This window comes from Dermochelys coriacea, chromosome 28, assembly GCF_009764565.3.
Source record: "Dermochelys coriacea isolate rDerCor1 chromosome 28, rDerCor1.pri.v4, whole genome shotgun sequence".
Lineage (NCBI taxonomy): Eukaryota > Metazoa > Chordata > Testudines > Dermochelyidae > Dermochelys > Dermochelys coriacea.
Window position 1 is genome coordinate 4,488,332 of NC_050095.1, and position 18,096 is coordinate 4,506,427.

The following is an 18,096-nucleotide window of genomic DNA, read 5'->3' on the forward strand; positions in this document are numbered from 1 at the left end:
ATCAATTGTGACAGGTTTCAGTGGTAGCCGTGTTAGTCTGTATCACCAAAAAAAACGAGGAGTCCTTGTGACACCTTAGAGACTAACAAATTTATTTGGGCATAAGCTTTTGTGGGCTTGAACCCACTTCAACAGATGTATGAAGTAAAAGATACAGGAGCAGGTATCAATACATGAAAGGATGTGGGTTGCTTTACCAAGTGTTAGGTCAGTCTAATGACATAAATCAATTCAGTCTCCCTCTGGGACAGGGGCAGCTCTGAGCTCTCACACCAGATGGCTCATTGGGGCTGCCAGAATCTGTGGGCGGCTCATTCAGTTTACGCCGAGGGTTGAGTCCTGCTTTGTGCACCAGCTCTGAGAATGAAAATCCTAAACCACCCTTTGAAATAATGAATGCAGCAGGACGTGTTTTTGTAACTGCCCCAAAGCAGACAGACAAATGGAGAAATCTCATTGAGTCCACGGTAATACTGCAGTTTTCCCATTTCCACTTGCTAAACTCCCTCCCAACCTTCTGGGCTCCTAGAGCAGGATACTGAGCCTGAACCGAGACACGTACACTACAACTTTACAGCCCAAGCCGCATGACCCTGATTAATGTGACATGGGCCAGCCGTGGGTGTTTCATTGCACTGTAGACGTATCCTAACATTATGTCTACACTGAGATTAAAACACCCAAGGAACCTGTCTCAAAGCTTGGGTGAGCAGCTTCAGGCTTCTGGGGCTTGAGCTGCAAGACTATAAAATGACAGTGGAGACAGATGGGCTTGAGCCCAGTCTCTGAGGCCCCATGAAGGGTGAGGGTTTCCGAACCCAGGCTTCAGCGTGAACACCAATATCTGCACCCGTTTTGAGCCCCACAGCTTGAGCTCCAGGAGCCCAAGTCAGGTGACCCAGGCCAGCCCTGCTGCCATCTTTATCCCAGGAAAGATGGACTCTAAGGGTAGGTCTCCATTGCAATGTCAGCCCAGGTGTGGCAGGCTGCGCTCAAAGCAGCACCCTGGAAGCCCCATAATCACCACTCTCATATAAGGATGACATGGTTTGTACAGAGTCTGCCTGGAGAGCTACCATTGTAAAAGTCGTGATCTGTTGAATGCTAATACCTGGGTGGATGGTGTGTGCTAGCCTTGTCTGGGAAGTGGTGGAGTTTGCTCTGGGTGCGTTACTGAAATATGTTATGAGGTTGGAAATACCCACCGCCATCCTTTCCGGTGCGACATTAGAGGAGCCCTACTCGCTGCTGGCCCAGTAAAGGTATCCACACTCCCAAGGACTGTCCCAAGAACCATGTACAATGCAGACTTCTCCGAGACAGCCCGGAGACAATGGACACTGCTTGACTCACATCATAGCAGAGAAACTTCCTAACAAGTTGGAAGAAACTATGAACGAGGGGAAGAGACATCATGACCTGGCCTCTCTCTGCAACAATTCAACACCTGGCAACACATCTGGAGGACAAAGACTGAACTGAAATAATTCAGAGATCAGAAGAGAATAATAATAATCCATTCAAATCAAAGTCCCCAAACAGACGAGTATTGGTTTCTCAGCAGAAAATTTTCCATTTGGGAGATTTTGTTTTCCCAGTCAGATCTTGCCAAGGGAAGCAGAGAGAAAATGTTTGAGTTGCCACCTTCAGAACAGCTTGGCCTAGACACTCTAGTTGTGAATCACTCTCGTGGCCTTGCTGAGGACGGGGGCATTTTAATAATTTGAGGAGGTCCCAGGGTGTTTGGGGGAGATTATGAGGCTGTTACCTTTTCAGATAAAGGCTAAGAAATACAGAACTAGACAATTCTTTCATAAATCATAGAATCATAGAATATCAGGGTTGGAAGGGACCCCAGAAGGTCATCTAGTCCAACCCCCTGCTCAAAGCAGGACCAAGTCCCAGTTAAATCATCCCAGCCAGGGCTTTGTCAAGCCTGACCTTAAAAACCTCTAAGGAAGGAGATTCTACCACCTCCCTAGGTAACGCATTCCAGTGTTTCACCACCCTCTTAGTGAAAAAGTTTTTCCTAATATCCAATCTAAACCTCCCCCATTGCAACTTGAGACCATTACTCCTCGTTCTGTCATCTGCTACCATTGAGAACAGTCTAGAGCCATCCTCTTTGAAACCCCCTTTCAGGTAGTTGAAAGCAGCTATCAAATCCCCCCTCATTCTTCTCTTCTGCAGACTAAACAATCCCAGCTCCCTCAGCCTCTCCTCATAAGTCATGTGCTCTAGACCCCTAATCATTTTTGTTGCCCTTCGCTGTACTCTTTCCAATTTATCCACATCCTTCTTGTAGTGTGGGGCCCAAAACTGGACACAGTACTCCAGATGAGGCCTCACCAGTGTCGAATAGAGGGGAACGATCACGTCCCTCGATCTGCTCGCTATGCCCCTACTTATACATCCCAAAATGCCATTGGCCTTCTTGGCAACAAGGGCACACTGCTGACTCATATCCAGCTTCTCGTCCACTGTCACCCCTAGGTCCTTTTCCGCAGAACTGCTGCCGAGCCATTCGGTCCCTAGTCTGTAGCGGTGCATTGGATTCTTCCATCCTAAGTGCAGGACCCTGCACTTATCCTTATTGAACCTCATTAGATTTCTTTTGGCCCAATCTTCCAATTTGTCTAGGTCCTTCTGTATCCTATCCCTCCCCTCCAGCGTATCTACCACTCCTCCCAGTTTAGTATCATCCGCAAATTTGCTGAGAGTGCAATCCACACCATCCTCCAGATCATTTATGAAGATATTGAACAAAACGGGCCCCAGGACCGACCCCTGGGGCACTCCACTTGACACCGGCTGCCAACTAGACATGGAGCCATTGATCACTACCCGTTGAGCCCGACAATCTAGCCAGCTTTCTACCCACCTTATAGTGCATTCATCCAGCCCATACTTCCTTAACTTGCTGACAAGAATGCTGTGGGAGACCGTGTCAAAAGCTTTGCTAAAGTCAAGAAACAATACATCCACTGCTTTCCCTTCATCCACAGAACCAGTAATCTCATCATAAAAGGCGATTAGATTAGTCAGGCATGACCTTCCCTTGGTGAATCCATGCTGACTGTTCCTGATCACTTTCCTCTCCTCTAAGTGCTTCAGGATTGATTCTTTGAGGACCTGCTCCATGATTTTTCCAGGGACTGAGGTGAGGCTGACCGGCCTGTAGTTCCCAGGATCCTCCTTCTTCCCTTTTTTAAAGATGGGCACTACATTAGCCTTTTTCCAGTCATCCGGGACTTCCCCCGTTCGCCACGAGTTTTCAAAGATAATGGCCAAGGGCTCTGCAATCACAGCCGCCAATTCCCTCAGCACTCTCGGATGCAATTCGTCCGGCCCCATGGACTTGTGCACGTCCAGCTTTTCTAAATAGTCCCTAACCACCTCTATCTCTACAGAGGGCTGGCCATCTCTTCCCCATTTTGTGATGCCCAGCACAGCAGTCTGGGAGCTGACCTGGGCTTTAGACATATCTCATTTAAAGCAGGGGGTCTAACATGCTGAGAGAAAGTGGAAATGTTGGTAGCTCAAATAATTCAGTTTTTTCTATGTCTTGTGTGTGCGTAAATGGCACAGCACCTTAATTTATAAGCTTCGTTAAATATGTGGTATATTAACTATATCAAGTGGGTTGTTCAATACAATGACTTTTCCATGCGTTGCCCAAAACATATTTTTAATATTGTTTAAATGCACCTAATTCCTTGAACATAAAGTTGTTTATTTCATTCCTGTGAAGTGTGTTGGTAGCTCAGTTCATTAAGTTTATTGTCACTCTATGTGTGTGTGTGAGGTAGAACACAATAATTTAGTGATGATGAAAACATTCCCTTCTCCCTCCAGAAATGTCTCAGAATCACCTTCCCTTTGTAGATTAATCTACTCTTGTGTCTGTATGAGGAAAATATTGTTTCTATGAAAAAAAAAGCCATTGTTTATTTAAAAGGACTGACACCAAATGGCCACACTTTAGGGATACAACACCATGAATAAGAAAAGGAAGGACTTGTGGCACCTTAGAGACTAACAAATTTATTTGAGCATCAGCTTTCGTGAGCTACAGCTCACTTCATCGGATGCATTCAATGAAAAATTTGTTAGTCTCTAAGGTGCCACAAGCACTCCTTTTCTTTTTACTGTAACAAGAGTGATTGGGTCAGGTGAGCTATTACCAGCAGGAGAGCGGGGGGTGGGGGAACATTTTGTAGTGATAATTGGAATTCATTTGCAAACTGGATACAATTAACTTAGGCTAATAAAGACTGGGAGTGGATGTGTAATTACACAAAGTAAAACTATTTCCCCATGTTTATTTCCCCAATTCTCCCCCCCGCCCCGCCCCCACCATTCTCACATTTTCTTGTCAACTGCTGGAAATGGCCCACCTTGATTACCACTGGAAATCAGAGAAAAAAGACTATAGCAGCGTGATTTCTAGACACCCTCCCATCCAATTAACACACACACACAGACTTTTCTAAGGCATCAACTTTTCCTTCTCCTTTATGATTCTTTAATGCATCTGGAAATACCAATTCCTAGAGGCCCCTTTTGTAGAGCAACCAACCACAGAGCAATGAGAAAGCTGGGGGATGCCAGGTTGTTGAGGGCAAGTCTTGAAAGGGATGCACAAACAATCCAGCTGGATCCCCTGGCAACCAGATGTGGGGATTAGCTGCCACAGCTGTGGCTGCTGCTCTGAGGGGAGCGATATAAACTATCTGCCTGTGGATGCAGCCCACCAGCTGGTTCTCCTGGGGCAGATGGTGAGTGGTTGGGCAGGGATGCTGCACTGGCTGGGGTCTGAAATATGATTAGGGGTCTAAGGCACTTCCCTTCAGAGGGGGTCAAGGATGCGGAGACAGTGGAGTCCCAGCATGACAGTCATCAGGAGTCCAAGCTGCTTGGGGGGTGAGCTTGTGGGCAATGGCGCAACTGGATTGTTTGTGCATCCCTTTCGCTACTTGCCCACAACAACCTGGCAGCCCCCAGCTTTCTCATTGCTCTGTGGTTGTTTGCTCTGTGAAAGGGGCCTCTAGGAATTGGTATTTCCAGCTGCATTAAAGAATCATAAAGGAGAGGGAAAAGTTAATGCCTGAGGCCTGGTCTACAGTACACGGTTATTTTGGAATCAGCTGAGTTACCTTGAAATAAAACTGGTTCCGTCCACACGACCAAACCAGTTTTTTGATTTAAAGGGCTCTTGACTCCAATTTCTGTACTCTACCTCGACAAGTGGAGTAGCGCTAAAATCGAGATTGCAGTTCTGGGTTACAGATACTGTGGATGCAATTTGACGATATTGGCCTCCGGGAGCTATCCCAGAATGCTCCCCTCACTCCCAAAGCATGCTCCCGGACTATGACCCTGGAGAAGGCACTTCTGGTGAGTGAGAGCTTGATTGGAGCCACGCGGTGGGGGGTGGGGGAAACCCAGCCACGCTGGGTTGCTCGCGTTTAGTTTAAAGGGCTCATCCCTGCTCAGAGCCTCATCGGAGCCACGCGGGGTGTGTGTGTGGGGGGGGGGGGGGTGTTGTATGAAGTGATCATCCCAGAGAGCCTGCATGCCCTCCTTTTAAATGGCAAACCCACCAGGCATTGCTTGCTATGGGAAAGGGGGCCCGGCAGTTTGAAAGCATTGAGAGGAATGAGGAAGAAGCAGAACCCCGCATGCCCCTAGGGCTTACCATGGCTGCCTGCAAGCTGACTTCTGTTGCCCGGCCGCGCGTGATGGCTTACTCACACCAAAGTGTCAGGCACTTCAGTATAGAGGAAAAATGCGACCTTGTACAGAAAGAACATGTGCTGTGTACTATGAATTGCCTGTTTCACTGAGAAAGAGTGTCCCCTTTGTTCTCTAAAATATATCTTTTAAAATACTGCCCTCCCTTTTTCTACTCCCACAGCAGGTGCAAATGTTTCAACACGGCCCCTATCTACTCCATCCCAGAGGCTGATCCAGATTAGAAGGCAGAAAAAACAAACTCGGGACGACATGTTTGCCGAGCTCACTCAGTCCTCACGCACTGATAGGGCCCAGCTGAATGCGTGGAGGCAAACAATTGTGGAGTTGCATAAAATATTACATGAATACAAAGAGAGGAGGGATGTGAGCGATGAGAGCAGGCAGGATGCTAGGGTCAAGCTCATGGGGGAGCAAACTGACATGCTCTGCTGTATGGTGGATCTAATGCGGGAAAGGCAGCAAGACCACAGACTGCCACTGCAGCCCCTGTATAACTGCTCTCCCTCCTCCCCAAGTTCCATAGTCTCCTCACCCAGACACCCAAGAACATGGGGGGAGAGGCTATGGGAACCCACGCAGTCAACCCCAGAGGATTGCACATATGCAGAAAGCTGGCATATCCTAAATTTTGATTTGGTTTCTGGATTTGTCCTTCCGTCCTCCTCTACCCCCGGCCAATAGCCCCCCTTCTCCCCCCCGCCCCGCCTAGCTTCTGATTTCTCTCAATGTTTTGGGCAACATATAATAAAGAATGGTTTTTAAAAAATTTTGACTTTATTTCTTTTCATATATATATATAGGGGGAGGGTAACTTTAATAGAAACAAACACAAATTTCTCACTGTACCCTGGCCAGTCATGAAACTGGATTTCAAAGCTTCTCTGATGTGCAGCGCACCCTGCTGCGCTCCTTTAATCGCCCTGTTGTCTAGCTGAGTGAAACTGGCCACCAGGTGAGTTGCCTCAACCGCCCACCCTGCAATAAATGTGTCCCCCTTACTCTCACAGGTATTGTGGAGCACACAACAAGCAGCAATTACCATTGGTTGTGCTGAGATCTAACCGAGTCAGTAAACTGCATCAGCGCGCTTTCAAACATCCAAACGCACATTCTACCACCATTCTGCACTTGCTCAACCTACAGTTGAACTGCTCCTTACTACTGTCCAGGGTACCTATGTATGACTTCATGAGCCATGGCATTAAGGGGTAGGCTTGATCCCAGAGGATAACTGTAGGTATTTCAACAACCCCAACAGTCATATTCTGGTCTGGGAAGTAAGTCCCTTCCTGCAGCTGTTCAAACAGACCAGAGTTCCTGAAGATGCGAGCATCATGCACCTTTCCTGGCCACCCCACATTGATGTCGGTGAAACGTCCCTTATGATCCAGCAGTGCTTGCAGCACCATAGAAGAGTACCCCTTGCAGTTTATGTACTGGCCGCCCCGCTGTTCCGGGGCCAAGATAGGGATATGTGTTATGTCTATCGTCCCACCTCAGTCAGGGAACCCCAGAGCCTTAAAGCCATCCACAATGGTCTGAACATTTCCCAAAGTCACTACCCTGGATAGCAGCTGGTCAATGATTGTGTTGGCTACTTGCAGCACAGTAGATTTCCCCACTCCAAACTGATTCCCGACTGACCAGTAGCTGTCGGGCTTTGCAAGCTTCCGCAGGGCTATGGTCACTCACTTCTCAACTGTGAGGGCTGCTCTCATTTTGGTGTCTTTGCGCTTCAGAGCAGAGGACAGCAAGTCACAAAGCTCCATGAAAGTGGCCCTTATGCATACAAAAGTTACTCAGTCACTTGGAATCATCCCACACCTGCAACACGATTCCACCAGTCTGTGCTTGTTTTCTGGGCCCAGAATCAGTGTTGCACATCATGAACCTGGCCCAACAGCACCATGATCTCCCAATCGCCACATGCCGTGCCATCTTTGTCCATGTCCTCATCAGTATAGTAATCGTGCTGTCGTTGCTCCCTCGCCCGGTTTTGCAGGGACTGCACATACTGCTGGATAATGCGCGAAGTATTTACAATGGTCAAAACTGCAGCGGAGATCTGATCTGGCTCCATGGCTATGGCGCCTGCACGGGTAATCCTGGAAAAAGGGCGCGAAATGTAGGAGAGCAGAGTGGCAGTGGAAGAGGTGCTGTTTGGTTCATGGTAGCCAAACAAAGGTGGGAAATGGTGGTCCTCTGTGGCTTTCACGGAAGTGGGAGCCCAGGACAGACAACCTGGAGAAGCTCAGAAGCGTGGCAATAGCGGGAGAGCAGAGTTGGCGGCAGAAGCTGTGCTGCTCGGTTCACGATGGCCGAGCAGAGTTGGCAGCGGAAGCACTCGATGAGGAAGAGAAAGAGTAGATCGTAGAGATTACACAGGAAGATGAGAGGAAATGAGAGGTGGATTCATAGTTGCAGGAGAGCAGCGGTGCACCGTCTGCTGAAAGCAGTATGGCGTCGCATGCCAAAAAGGCGTGAAACGATTGTCTGCCATAGCTTCCTGATGACACACACCAGAAACACCTGCAAGAAAGTTTTTGCCCCATCGTGCACTGGGAGCTTAAACCACAATTCCAATGGGTGGCGGGGACTGCTGGAACTGCGGGATAGCTACCCACAGTGCACCGCTCCGACATTCGATGCTAGCCTTGGTACTGTGGACGCAATCTGCCGAATTCACGCGCTTTAGTGGGGACACAGAAGAATGAATGTATAAAATAGCTCTCGAAATTTCAAATAGAATAATTTTGAAATAATTTCGTACTGTAGGCGTACCCTTACAAACTCTGTGTGTGTGACTTAGATGGATGGAAGGGTGTCTAGAAACCACCCTGCTATAGTCTTTTTTCCTGATTTCTGTTAGAAAATCTGAAGCAGGGAGCAAAAAGAGTTGCCCTCTCTGAGGCTTGAACTCAGGACCTTCAGATTATGAGACTGACGCGCTGCCAGCTGCGCTAAGAAGGCTTGGAAAAGTCTTGGGCTCAGTGCTTATAGGACCCTCCTCCAGCAGTGACGGAGCCTGGCGGGTGCTGGAAGAAGCACGGAGATCTGGTGCCCGGAGACCTGTCCTGGCAGCTTTCTCCGCAGCAAAGAAATCAATTCTCCCAGCCAGTGAATAATCCACCCAGAGCTAATGGTACCATTGGTGGGGGGGTCCCAAGCTTCGCACCAACCTCCACATTTTAGAACTTACTCTCGTTATCCTCCTATGGCACTTTCCATGTGAATTGGGAAAAGCAAGCTGAGGAAGCTACGTGGGGTAATAGAAACCAGGGCTGCAGGTAAGGCTTGAACTCATAACCCCAGCAGCGAGCACCCTTGCGCTAACCAGCTGCACCACCGCAAGCGCTTCTTAACCAGGCTTGGGAAGGAGGCAGTTATCCGTCTCTGTGGTTCACACCTTTGCCTGGTCATTGAAAGGCTGCTGGTTCAAACCTCACTCAAGATGTGGCTTTTCAGCAATGAGACTCCAGTCCATTTTAATAGGAAGAAAATCTCCTCTAATCTGGTTTAGCCCCATTTGACTCCTTCGGCCTGTCCACTTCCTCTCCCCCAGTCTCCTTCCTTCCCCACTGGGGCCCTGCAGAGAGGAGCCCCCGTCAGTCTCTGTCACAGAGAGTCTGTATCTCATAGGGGGAGGGAGGGGTCGCTCTAAAACATTGGTAATGGATGGGGGAGGGGTGCGTGTGGTTAGGGGGAGAAGGAACTAACAGTGGGGCCCAGAGAGATTCCCCCACAGACTGGGGAGACCCCCTGCTGCCCACCATCAGCCAGCTGTGGGAAGAACAACTTGCGATTGCTTGGGGAAGCCACCTTTAAAAGCACGAAGTGTACCACGCTAATTACCTTTTAAAAAGATCAAAGCCTGCTCAAGCCCCGTGTCCCAATCCCTGGGACGACTTTGTCCTGATATTTCACTGGCCGCAGGCACAAAGCGAGTCCAATTCCAGCTCCCGTTCGGAGTCAACGCCCACAGACGAATCCGGAGGCTTTTCATTCCTCAGGTTCTGCTCCATTTCATTTCGAACTTGTGCCGAGATTTATCGTTGTGCAAAGCAACGTTAGGCCCTTAAACTGGGCGAGACCGGAGCAGAGGCTGCATTCATTTAACCTTCCAAAAAGAAACAAGCAGAAATGTAGCTTAGCACCGAAGTTCCTCCGGCCGCCGGGGCGGCGAGTTATCTGGGCCCGTGGTGCCCATGCTCCAGCAATATAAGAGCACGGGGGCCTGGCTCCACCAAAGTTCAGGGCTGGGTGTCTCCCCCAGCCCCGCCTGCTGGCCCCGGGACATTTAAAATGGTCCAGGGACCCCCACCGCCACCACCGGCAGCACAACGGGGCTAAGGCGGCTTCCTGCTCACCCTCGCTCCGCGTAGTGCCGCTCCCAGATGCAGATGGCACATCCCTGGGCTGCCCCTCCACATGCTGCCCCGCCGCGAGGGCCGACTCTGCCAACCGTGGCAACGGGAGCTGCTGGGGTGGTGTCTGTGGGCAGTGGTGCGCAGAGACCCCCCACCTAGGAGCTGCTGCCAGAGGGGGGTGTGGGTCGCTTTTGGGAGATGCTTGAGGTAACAGCTGCACCCCTCACTCTCTCCTGCACCCCAAGCTCCAGCCCCGACCCCAACCCCCTGCACCCAAATTCCCTCCCAGAGTCCGCCCCCTGCACTCCCTCCTGCCCCTATCCCCATGCCCCAGCCCAGAGCCCACACCCCACACCCAAACTTCCTCCCAGAGCCTGCACCCCCTCCTACACCCCAACCCCCTACCCCAACCCAGACCCCGCACCCAAACTTCCTCCCAGAGGCCTCTCCCCACACCTGCTCACACACCAACCCCCTCCCCCAGCCCAAAGCCCACCCCTGCACCAAAACTCCTCCCCAGAGTCCACTCCCTGCACCCCCTCCTGCACCCTATCCCCATATCCCAGCCCAGAGCCCACACCCCACACCCAAACTTCCTCCCAGAGCCTGCACCCTGCACCCCTCCTACACCCCAACCCCCTACCCCAACCCAGACCCTGCACCCAAACTTCCTCCCAGAGGCCTCTCCCCACACCTGCTCTCACACCCCAACCTCCTCCCCCAGCCCAAAGCCCGCACCTGAACTCCCTCCCAGAACCTGGCCAACCCACCCATTCCTGCACCCCAATGCCCTGCCCCAGCCAAGACCCCACACCTGCATGCTAACTCCCTCCCAGAGCCTGCATCCCTCACCCCCTCCAACACCCTAACCCCCTGCCCCAGCCCAGAGCCCACACCTAGAACTGGAGCATCTGAGCACCCAGGACCTTCTGTGGAGCTGCCCTTCCCCTTTCTCTTCCCTTCCCCTTCCCCTTCCCCTTCTCTGGTCTCATCTGTCATTGACTCCAGCCTGTTTTCTATCCATCGTCAGCACCATCCCAAGCCAGCTGCACTCGCCTCAAAAAGACAGAGTCCCCTGACGGGTGTAAATCGCTGACGTCTCTCCTCTCTGAGCACTGACTGCCCCTCCGTTTCCTTGCCCCTCAGTCTGGGCAGAGGGGACCTTTCCCTCCAGGGCTGGAGGAGTCTCCCTTCTCATCCGCCATTGCCCCAAGCAGCCCAGCGGGTGGGAATCTTAAAAGTGCCGAGGTGACTTAGGAGCAGAAACCCCCACAGACCTTCCACCCCTGATATTCTATGAGTCACGCAATGGGCACTTGCCCCTCCTTGAGCAGGACTGAAACTCCTGGGCCACATCCTTGGTGGGTATGAGCAAAGCAGCCGGGTGAAAAGAAAACTTGGAGATGCTGGGGATTGAACCCAGGGCCTCATACATGCAAAGCATGCGCTCTCCCACTGAGCTACTCCCCAGATGGGGCCTGTTTGTGATGGGTTCCCCTCAGAGCCCTCCTCTTTCCAGAGCATCCGGGGCCTAACAGCAGCATGGGGGACACATTCCCCTGCTCCGAGGGCCAAACCTCCTGTCCTAGTGGTTGCTGATTCCTATGGGTCACTTTGCAGCAGGGCCAGATTCTATATGTGGGGGAGAGAGTGAGAGCGAGAGAGAGAGAGAGAGAGAGAGAGAGAGTACATGCCCTGGACTCAGGGTGCAGAGATACACTCAGCCCTCTCCCCTGCATTGGCTGGGTGGTGCTGCCACCCCCTGCTGAAAGGTAACGGTGGTGGGGGGCGCTGTCAGAAGCTCAACACCTCACCCCGGTGGAAGAAGTGGGGGGGGGGTTCCAGGTGTTCCTAGGATCTGCTATTTCCACCTGCCTGTAAAGTCCAGCTTTCCCCAGCGCATTCCCTGCGGTGCAATCGGGTCACTCTTTCCATGGCCGACAGCAAAGAATCGCTCCCAGTTTCCCTTCTATCTGCAGCAGATCAACCTGTGTTGCTGGTTAATGAGGTGGATCTAGTTGTAGATTGTTTTAGATTCATAGATACTAAGGTCAGAAGGGACCATTCTGATCATCTAGTCCGACCTCCTGCACAGCGCAGGCCACAGAATCTCACCCACCCACTCCTGCGAAAAACCTCACCCATGTCTGAGCTATTGAAGTCCTTAAATCATGGTTTAAAGACTTCAAGGAGCAGAGAAGCCTCCCTGAAGTCACCCGTGCCCCATGCTACAGAGGAAGGCGAAAAACCTCCAGGACCTCTCCAATCTGCCCTGGAGGAAAATTCCTTCCCGACCCCAAATATGGCGATTAGCTAAACCCTGAGCATATGGGCAAGATTCACCAGCCACATACTGCAGAAAATTCTTTCCTGGGTAACTCAGATCCCATCCATCTAATATCCCATCTCAGGGGATTTGGCCTATTTACCCTGAATATTTAAAGATCAATTACTTACCAAAATCCCATTATCCCATCATACCATCTCCTCCATAAACTCATCAAGTAGAATCTTAAAACCAGATAGATCTTTTGCCCCCACTGCTTCCCTTGGGAGGCTATTCCAAAACTTCACTCCTCTGATGGTTAAAAACCTTCGTCTGATTTCAAGTCTAAACTTCCTGGTGGCCAGTTTATATCCATTTGTTCTTGTGTCCACATTGGTGCTGAGCTGAAATAATTCCTCTCCCTCTCCTGTATTTATCCCTCTGATATATTTATAGAGAGCAATCCTATCTCCCCTCAACCTTCTTTTAGTTAGGCTAAACAAGCCAAGCTCCTTAAGTCTCCTTTCATAAGACAAGTTTTCCATTCCTCGGATCATCCTAGTAGCCCTTCTCTGTACCTGCTCCAGTTTGAATTCATCCTTTTTAAACATGGGAGACCAGAACTGCACACAGTATTCCAGGTGAGGTCTCACCAGTGCCTTGTATAACGGTACTAAAACCTCCTTATCCCTACTGGAAATGCCTCTCCTGATGCATCCCAAAACCGCATTAGCTTTTTTCACAGCCATATCACATTGGTGGCTCATAGTCATCCTATGATCAACCAATACTCCAAGGTCCTTCTCCTCTTCTGTTACTTCTAATTGATGCATCCCCAATTTATAACTAAAATTCTTGTTATTAATCCCTAAATGCATAACCTTACACTTCTCACTATTAAATTTCATCCTATTACTATTACTCCAGTTTACAAGGTCATCCAGATCCTCCTGTATAATATCCCGATCCTTCTCTGAATTGGCAATACCTCCCAGCTTTGTATCATCTGCAAACTTTATTAGCACACTCCCACTTTTTGTGCCAAGGTCAGTAATAAAAAGATTAAATAAGATTGGTCCCAAAACCGATCCCTGAGGAACTCCACTGGTAACCTCCCTCCAACCTGACAGTTCGCCTTTGTTATTCATGCCCCCCCGGACAATTCACACCGTCTCTTTCCTGCTCAAATCCCGAGCACCTCAGTGATCCCGGAAGCAGCGGTTGGGGTTTCCCTGAGGCCCTGAGATTCTCAGGGTCCTTTTTTCCCTCCACCTGGAGTGAACTCGGCTTTTCCCATCCCAGACATACCATGAAATAACAACAGCAGCATAAAGAAAGAGGGGAGGGAACATCTCCGAGCCAGGGCTGGATGTGCCCAGGGCCCCCTGCTTCTCCGTTGTTTCCGTCACAGAAGAGGCAGGTTCCATGGAATTTGACGCCCTGCTTTGCATAAGGGACAGAGAAAGATCTTGCTGTTCCTACATCTGTGCAAAGAAAATTGTCCTTCTGTATGAGAGAGAGGCAGGAAATGGCCCCATGGTGGGACGATAGCCTCAGGATTTAGAGCAAAGGACTCAAGCTGAGAACTGATTTAACTCCACTCATCTCATTTAACTCCACTCATTAAAAAATTGTCTTCCGGGAGAGATTGCAAACTTGTGACTTTAATCCAGACTCGGGGGGGTTGGGCTGCTTTAACTCCTGGTAAAAACATGAACTTGATTCCAAGAACGGGGAGAGAAGTTGCCTTTGGTCCACGGCTGGTGTCTCCTGGACAGAGGGAAACATCCTTCGTTGCTGCCAGGGGATAGGTGGCAACTGGTGACATCCCAGGCCTGGGATGAAAGGGGAATGTTGCAGGGACTTTATCATACAGGCCCCATCCTGCTTCTCAGAGCCCACAGGAGAGAATCTAGAGAAGAGTGAGTCTGCAAGTGGATTTTAAAACACTTGAAAATATTGCTCTCAGCCCTGAAATTTTGGAATCCGGGGGAAACGTCTAAGAGGAACTCCTGCAGAATGCAAGCAAAATGCACAATAGTCTGAGAATTAACCGTGGTGCGGCTCTGACTCCGATGAATTGGTGTAGCTCAGAGACACTGGCCACAGCAAGTCCTCTTGACCCCACCAAGCAATGACGATGAGAGCAGTGTGAGGTTCCTATTCAGGAGTTCTTGTGGGGGAGGGGAGAGGAGCGCAGGGAGCCGTGGGAGGGGAGAAGATGTTGGGGGCACTAGGGCTTGGTTGGTGCCACAAGGTAGGGAAGGCTGAGTGTAGTGGGAGGAAGGGGATAGGTATGTGGAAGATTAGACTAGAGGACCACTTGATCTGCAGTCAAATACTCTACCACTGAGCCATCCCCCATGACATTTGCAAAAGCAAGTCAGTGATCTTAAGGATTTTGAAGGACAGGCCCTGCCTCAGAGAGCTCCTTTTCCATTCCCAGACCACAGTGGTTTTAAAAATGGGGTTTGATTAAACTTTTTATACACGTGTAGACCCCACAGCTTGCACACTCACCGACACAGCTTCTCCCACTGACATAGCTACCATCTCTCGGGGAGGTGGATTGACTACACACATGGGACAGCTCTCTCCCATCCCCTTAGAGCATCTTCATTATTTAGGAATAAGTAGGAAATAACCTACTGAATGGACAGTAACCAATTTATCAAATATTGCTGAGTCTGCATTCAATATGGGTAACTTTGCAAGCAGATTGAGGGAAGTGATTATTCCCCTCTATTTGGCACTGGTGAGGCCACATCTGGAGCATAGCGTCCAGTTTTTAGGGCCCCCTCCCACTACAGAAACAAATTGGAGAGAGTCCAGGGGAGGGCAACAAAAATGATTGCGGGGCTGAGGCACATGACGTACGAGGAGAGGCTGAGGGAACTGGGATTATTTAATCTGCAGAAGAGAAGAGTGAGAGGGATTTGATAGCTGCTTTCAACTACCTGAAAGGGGGGTTCCAAAGAGGATGGATCTAGACTCTTCTCAGCGGTACCAGATGACAGAACAAGGAGTAATGGTCTCAAGTTGCAGTGGGGGAGGTCTAGGTTGGATATTAGGAAACACTATTTCTCTAGGAGGGTGGTGAAGACTGGAATGGGTTACCTAGGGAGGTGGTGGAATCTCCTTCCTTAGAGGTGTATAAGGCCCGGCTTGACAAAGCCCTGGCTGGGATGATTTAGTTGGGGTTGGTCCTGCTTTGAGCAGGGGGTTGAACTAGATACCTCCTGAGGTCCCTTCCAACCCTGATTGAGGGTTAGAATAACATTTCCCAACCAACAGTCAGTTGACTAAATGCAAATCCCTGTTATAATCCCACCCTATCCAGTAGCCCCAGGGCATATTCCAAGCGTTGGATTTGAGCCACTGAGTCAGCTTCCTGCAATGACTTTCAGCCTTCCCAGAGGTAATTTGTGAGAGCTCGCCATATAAGGACGTTCTTCTTTAATTTCCACCCATTCAATCCAAATGAGTTTGAAATTACCCATAGCAACATTCTTTCACCTAATTTCATAAACTGAGAACAGTTAGGAAATGTTGCGCTGAGATACCAGTCAGTGGGGAACAGAGTGATAGTCATTTGTAAACCAGTTGCATTAAGAACCACAGGTCTCTGGATGGGGGTAGACCACCATGGGAATGGGGGTGTCACAGACAATTTGGATGGAGGTGGTGAACTGGGGGTGCAAGAGTTTTAATTAGGGTACATTTTGCCTTCATCCTGAAGGGGCAGCACAACATGCCCAATTAAAAGGGGGTGTCACGCCTGAAGAATTTATAATATCCACCAAAATAACAGTAATAACACGACAAACACAGAACACAATTTTTTGTTGCGACAGTGGACCCTTGGTGTTCTGGGTTGTTCTTCCACTGCTGTCAGCTTGCCCATAAAGTGTCTGAAAACAAAATGAACATTCCCCAGCCCCTTAGTGGGGACAGATTATTGCTTAAAAATACCCCTTTCTTTTTACAAATTTCTTCCTGACTGAGGGAAAACAGAAGAATTACCTTTATTTTTTGTTTGGGTTTGTTTTATATGAAGGATACTTGCTGCATACCTAGGCAAAATAGGCCTGTCTATGTAACCACGGTCTGTTCCTGAAGTCTTTCCCTCAGCTCGTCACTCCATGTGAGGGGGGACATCATTTAGACCCTCCTTACACTTAGTATTTAAATCTCCTTATTGGCCCTACCTCTGCCGGCCTTAGATTTCTCCTCCTGTCCCTTTTTTGACAGCTTAACTGAGGTGGCTGAGAGGTTCAGGTGCTGCATTGCTAATCCATTGTGCTTTGCAAGCATGGGTTTGAATGCCATCCTCATCATGTGCATTTTGTCTTCTGCCCTACTTCACAAACAACCATCTCCCCTTTGGTACAATGACAGACCAAGCCACATTGCTTCCTGTAAACAAAAACCTCAGGAACTCAGACCTCCCTTGATGTCAATAAAACAAGTCTAAATCCCAGATTTCTCAAAGAGTTCTTTGTTTCTTAGTTTTTATCTCAAAAGGTAACAGCCTCATAATCTCCCCCAAACAGCCTGGGACCTGCCCAAATTATTAAAATGCTCCTGCCCTCAGCCACGACAGTGACCCAGAGCAACAGTGTCTAGGCCAAGCTGTTCTGAAGGAAGCAACTCAAACATTTTCTCTCGGCTTCCCATGAAAAGGTCTGAGTGGGAAAACAAAATCCCCAAAATTGAAAATTTTCTGCTGGGAAACCAATACTAGTCTGTTTGGGGACTTTGATTTGAGTGGATTATTACTATTCTCTTCTGATCTCGGAATTATTTCAGTTCAGTCTTTGTCCTCCAGATGTGTTGCCAAGTGTTGAGTTGAGTGGGAGAGAGGCCAAGTCATGATGTCTCTTCCCCTCTTCCAACTTGTTCGGAAGTTCCTCTGCTATGATGTGAGTCAAGCAGTGTCCATTGTCTCCGGGCTGTCTCGGAGAAGTCTGCATTGTACATGGTTCCTGGAAGAGGCCTTGGGAGTGTGGATACCTTTACTGGGCCAGCAGCGAGTCTGGCTCCTCCAGTGTCGCACCAGAAAAGCTCGTGGTGGCCATTTCCCAGCCTCATCACATATTTCAGTAACGCACCCAGAGCAAAACTCCACCAGTTCCCAGACAAGGCTAGCACACACCATCCACCCAGGTATTAGCGTTCAACAGATCACAACTTTTACAATGATACCTCGCCAGGCAGACTCTGTACAAACCATGTCATCATTATATGAGGGTTCTGCTTTGAGCACAGCCTGCCACACCTGGGCTGACATTGCAATGGAGACGTACCCTTAGACTCCATCTCTCCCGGGATAAAGATGGCAGCAGGACTGGCCTGGGTCACCTGATGTGAGTGCATGCAGGTCAAGCTGTGGGGCTCAAAGCCGGGGTGCAGATATTGCGGCTTCTGCGGAAGCCTGGGTTCGGAAACACTCACCCCTCGTGGGGTCTCAGAGGTTGGGCTCAAGCCCATCTGTCTCCACTGTCATTTTATAGTCTTGCAGCCCCAGCCGCAGAAGCCTGAGTCTGCTGCCCCGGGCTCTGAGACAGGTGCCCTGGGTGTTTTAATCGCTGTGCAGACGTAATGTTAGGATACGTCTACAGTGCAATGAACCCCCCACGGCTGGCCCGTGTCACATTAATCAGGGTCATGCGGCTTGGGCTGTAAAGTTGCCGTGTACGTGTCTTG

General features: G+C 49.7%; 1 protein-coding gene, 1 long non-coding RNA gene and 2 other non-coding genes across 10 annotated transcripts in view; 2 read left to right on the forward strand and 2 right to left on the reverse strand.

Moving 5' to 3' along the window:
* LOC119849376 (zinc finger protein 420-like) overlaps positions 1 to 18,096 on the forward strand; it is a 3,142,523-nt gene that overhangs the window by 1,818,450 nt on the left and 1,305,977 nt on the right. The window lies entirely within an intron of this gene.
* LOC122457760 lies at positions 5,353 to 6,068 on the forward strand. Its single transcript, XR_006277433.1, has 2 exons — positions 5,353 to 5,397; positions 5,918 to 6,068. It is a non-coding gene; the product is annotated as an uncharacterized LOC122457760 (long non-coding RNA).
* TRNAM-CAU lies at positions 8,655 to 8,727 on the reverse strand. Its single transcript has one exon. It is a non-coding gene; the product is annotated as a tRNA-Met (tRNA).
* Positions 11,523 to 11,591, reverse strand: TRNAA-UGC. Its single transcript has one exon. It is a non-coding gene; the product is annotated as a tRNA-Ala (tRNA).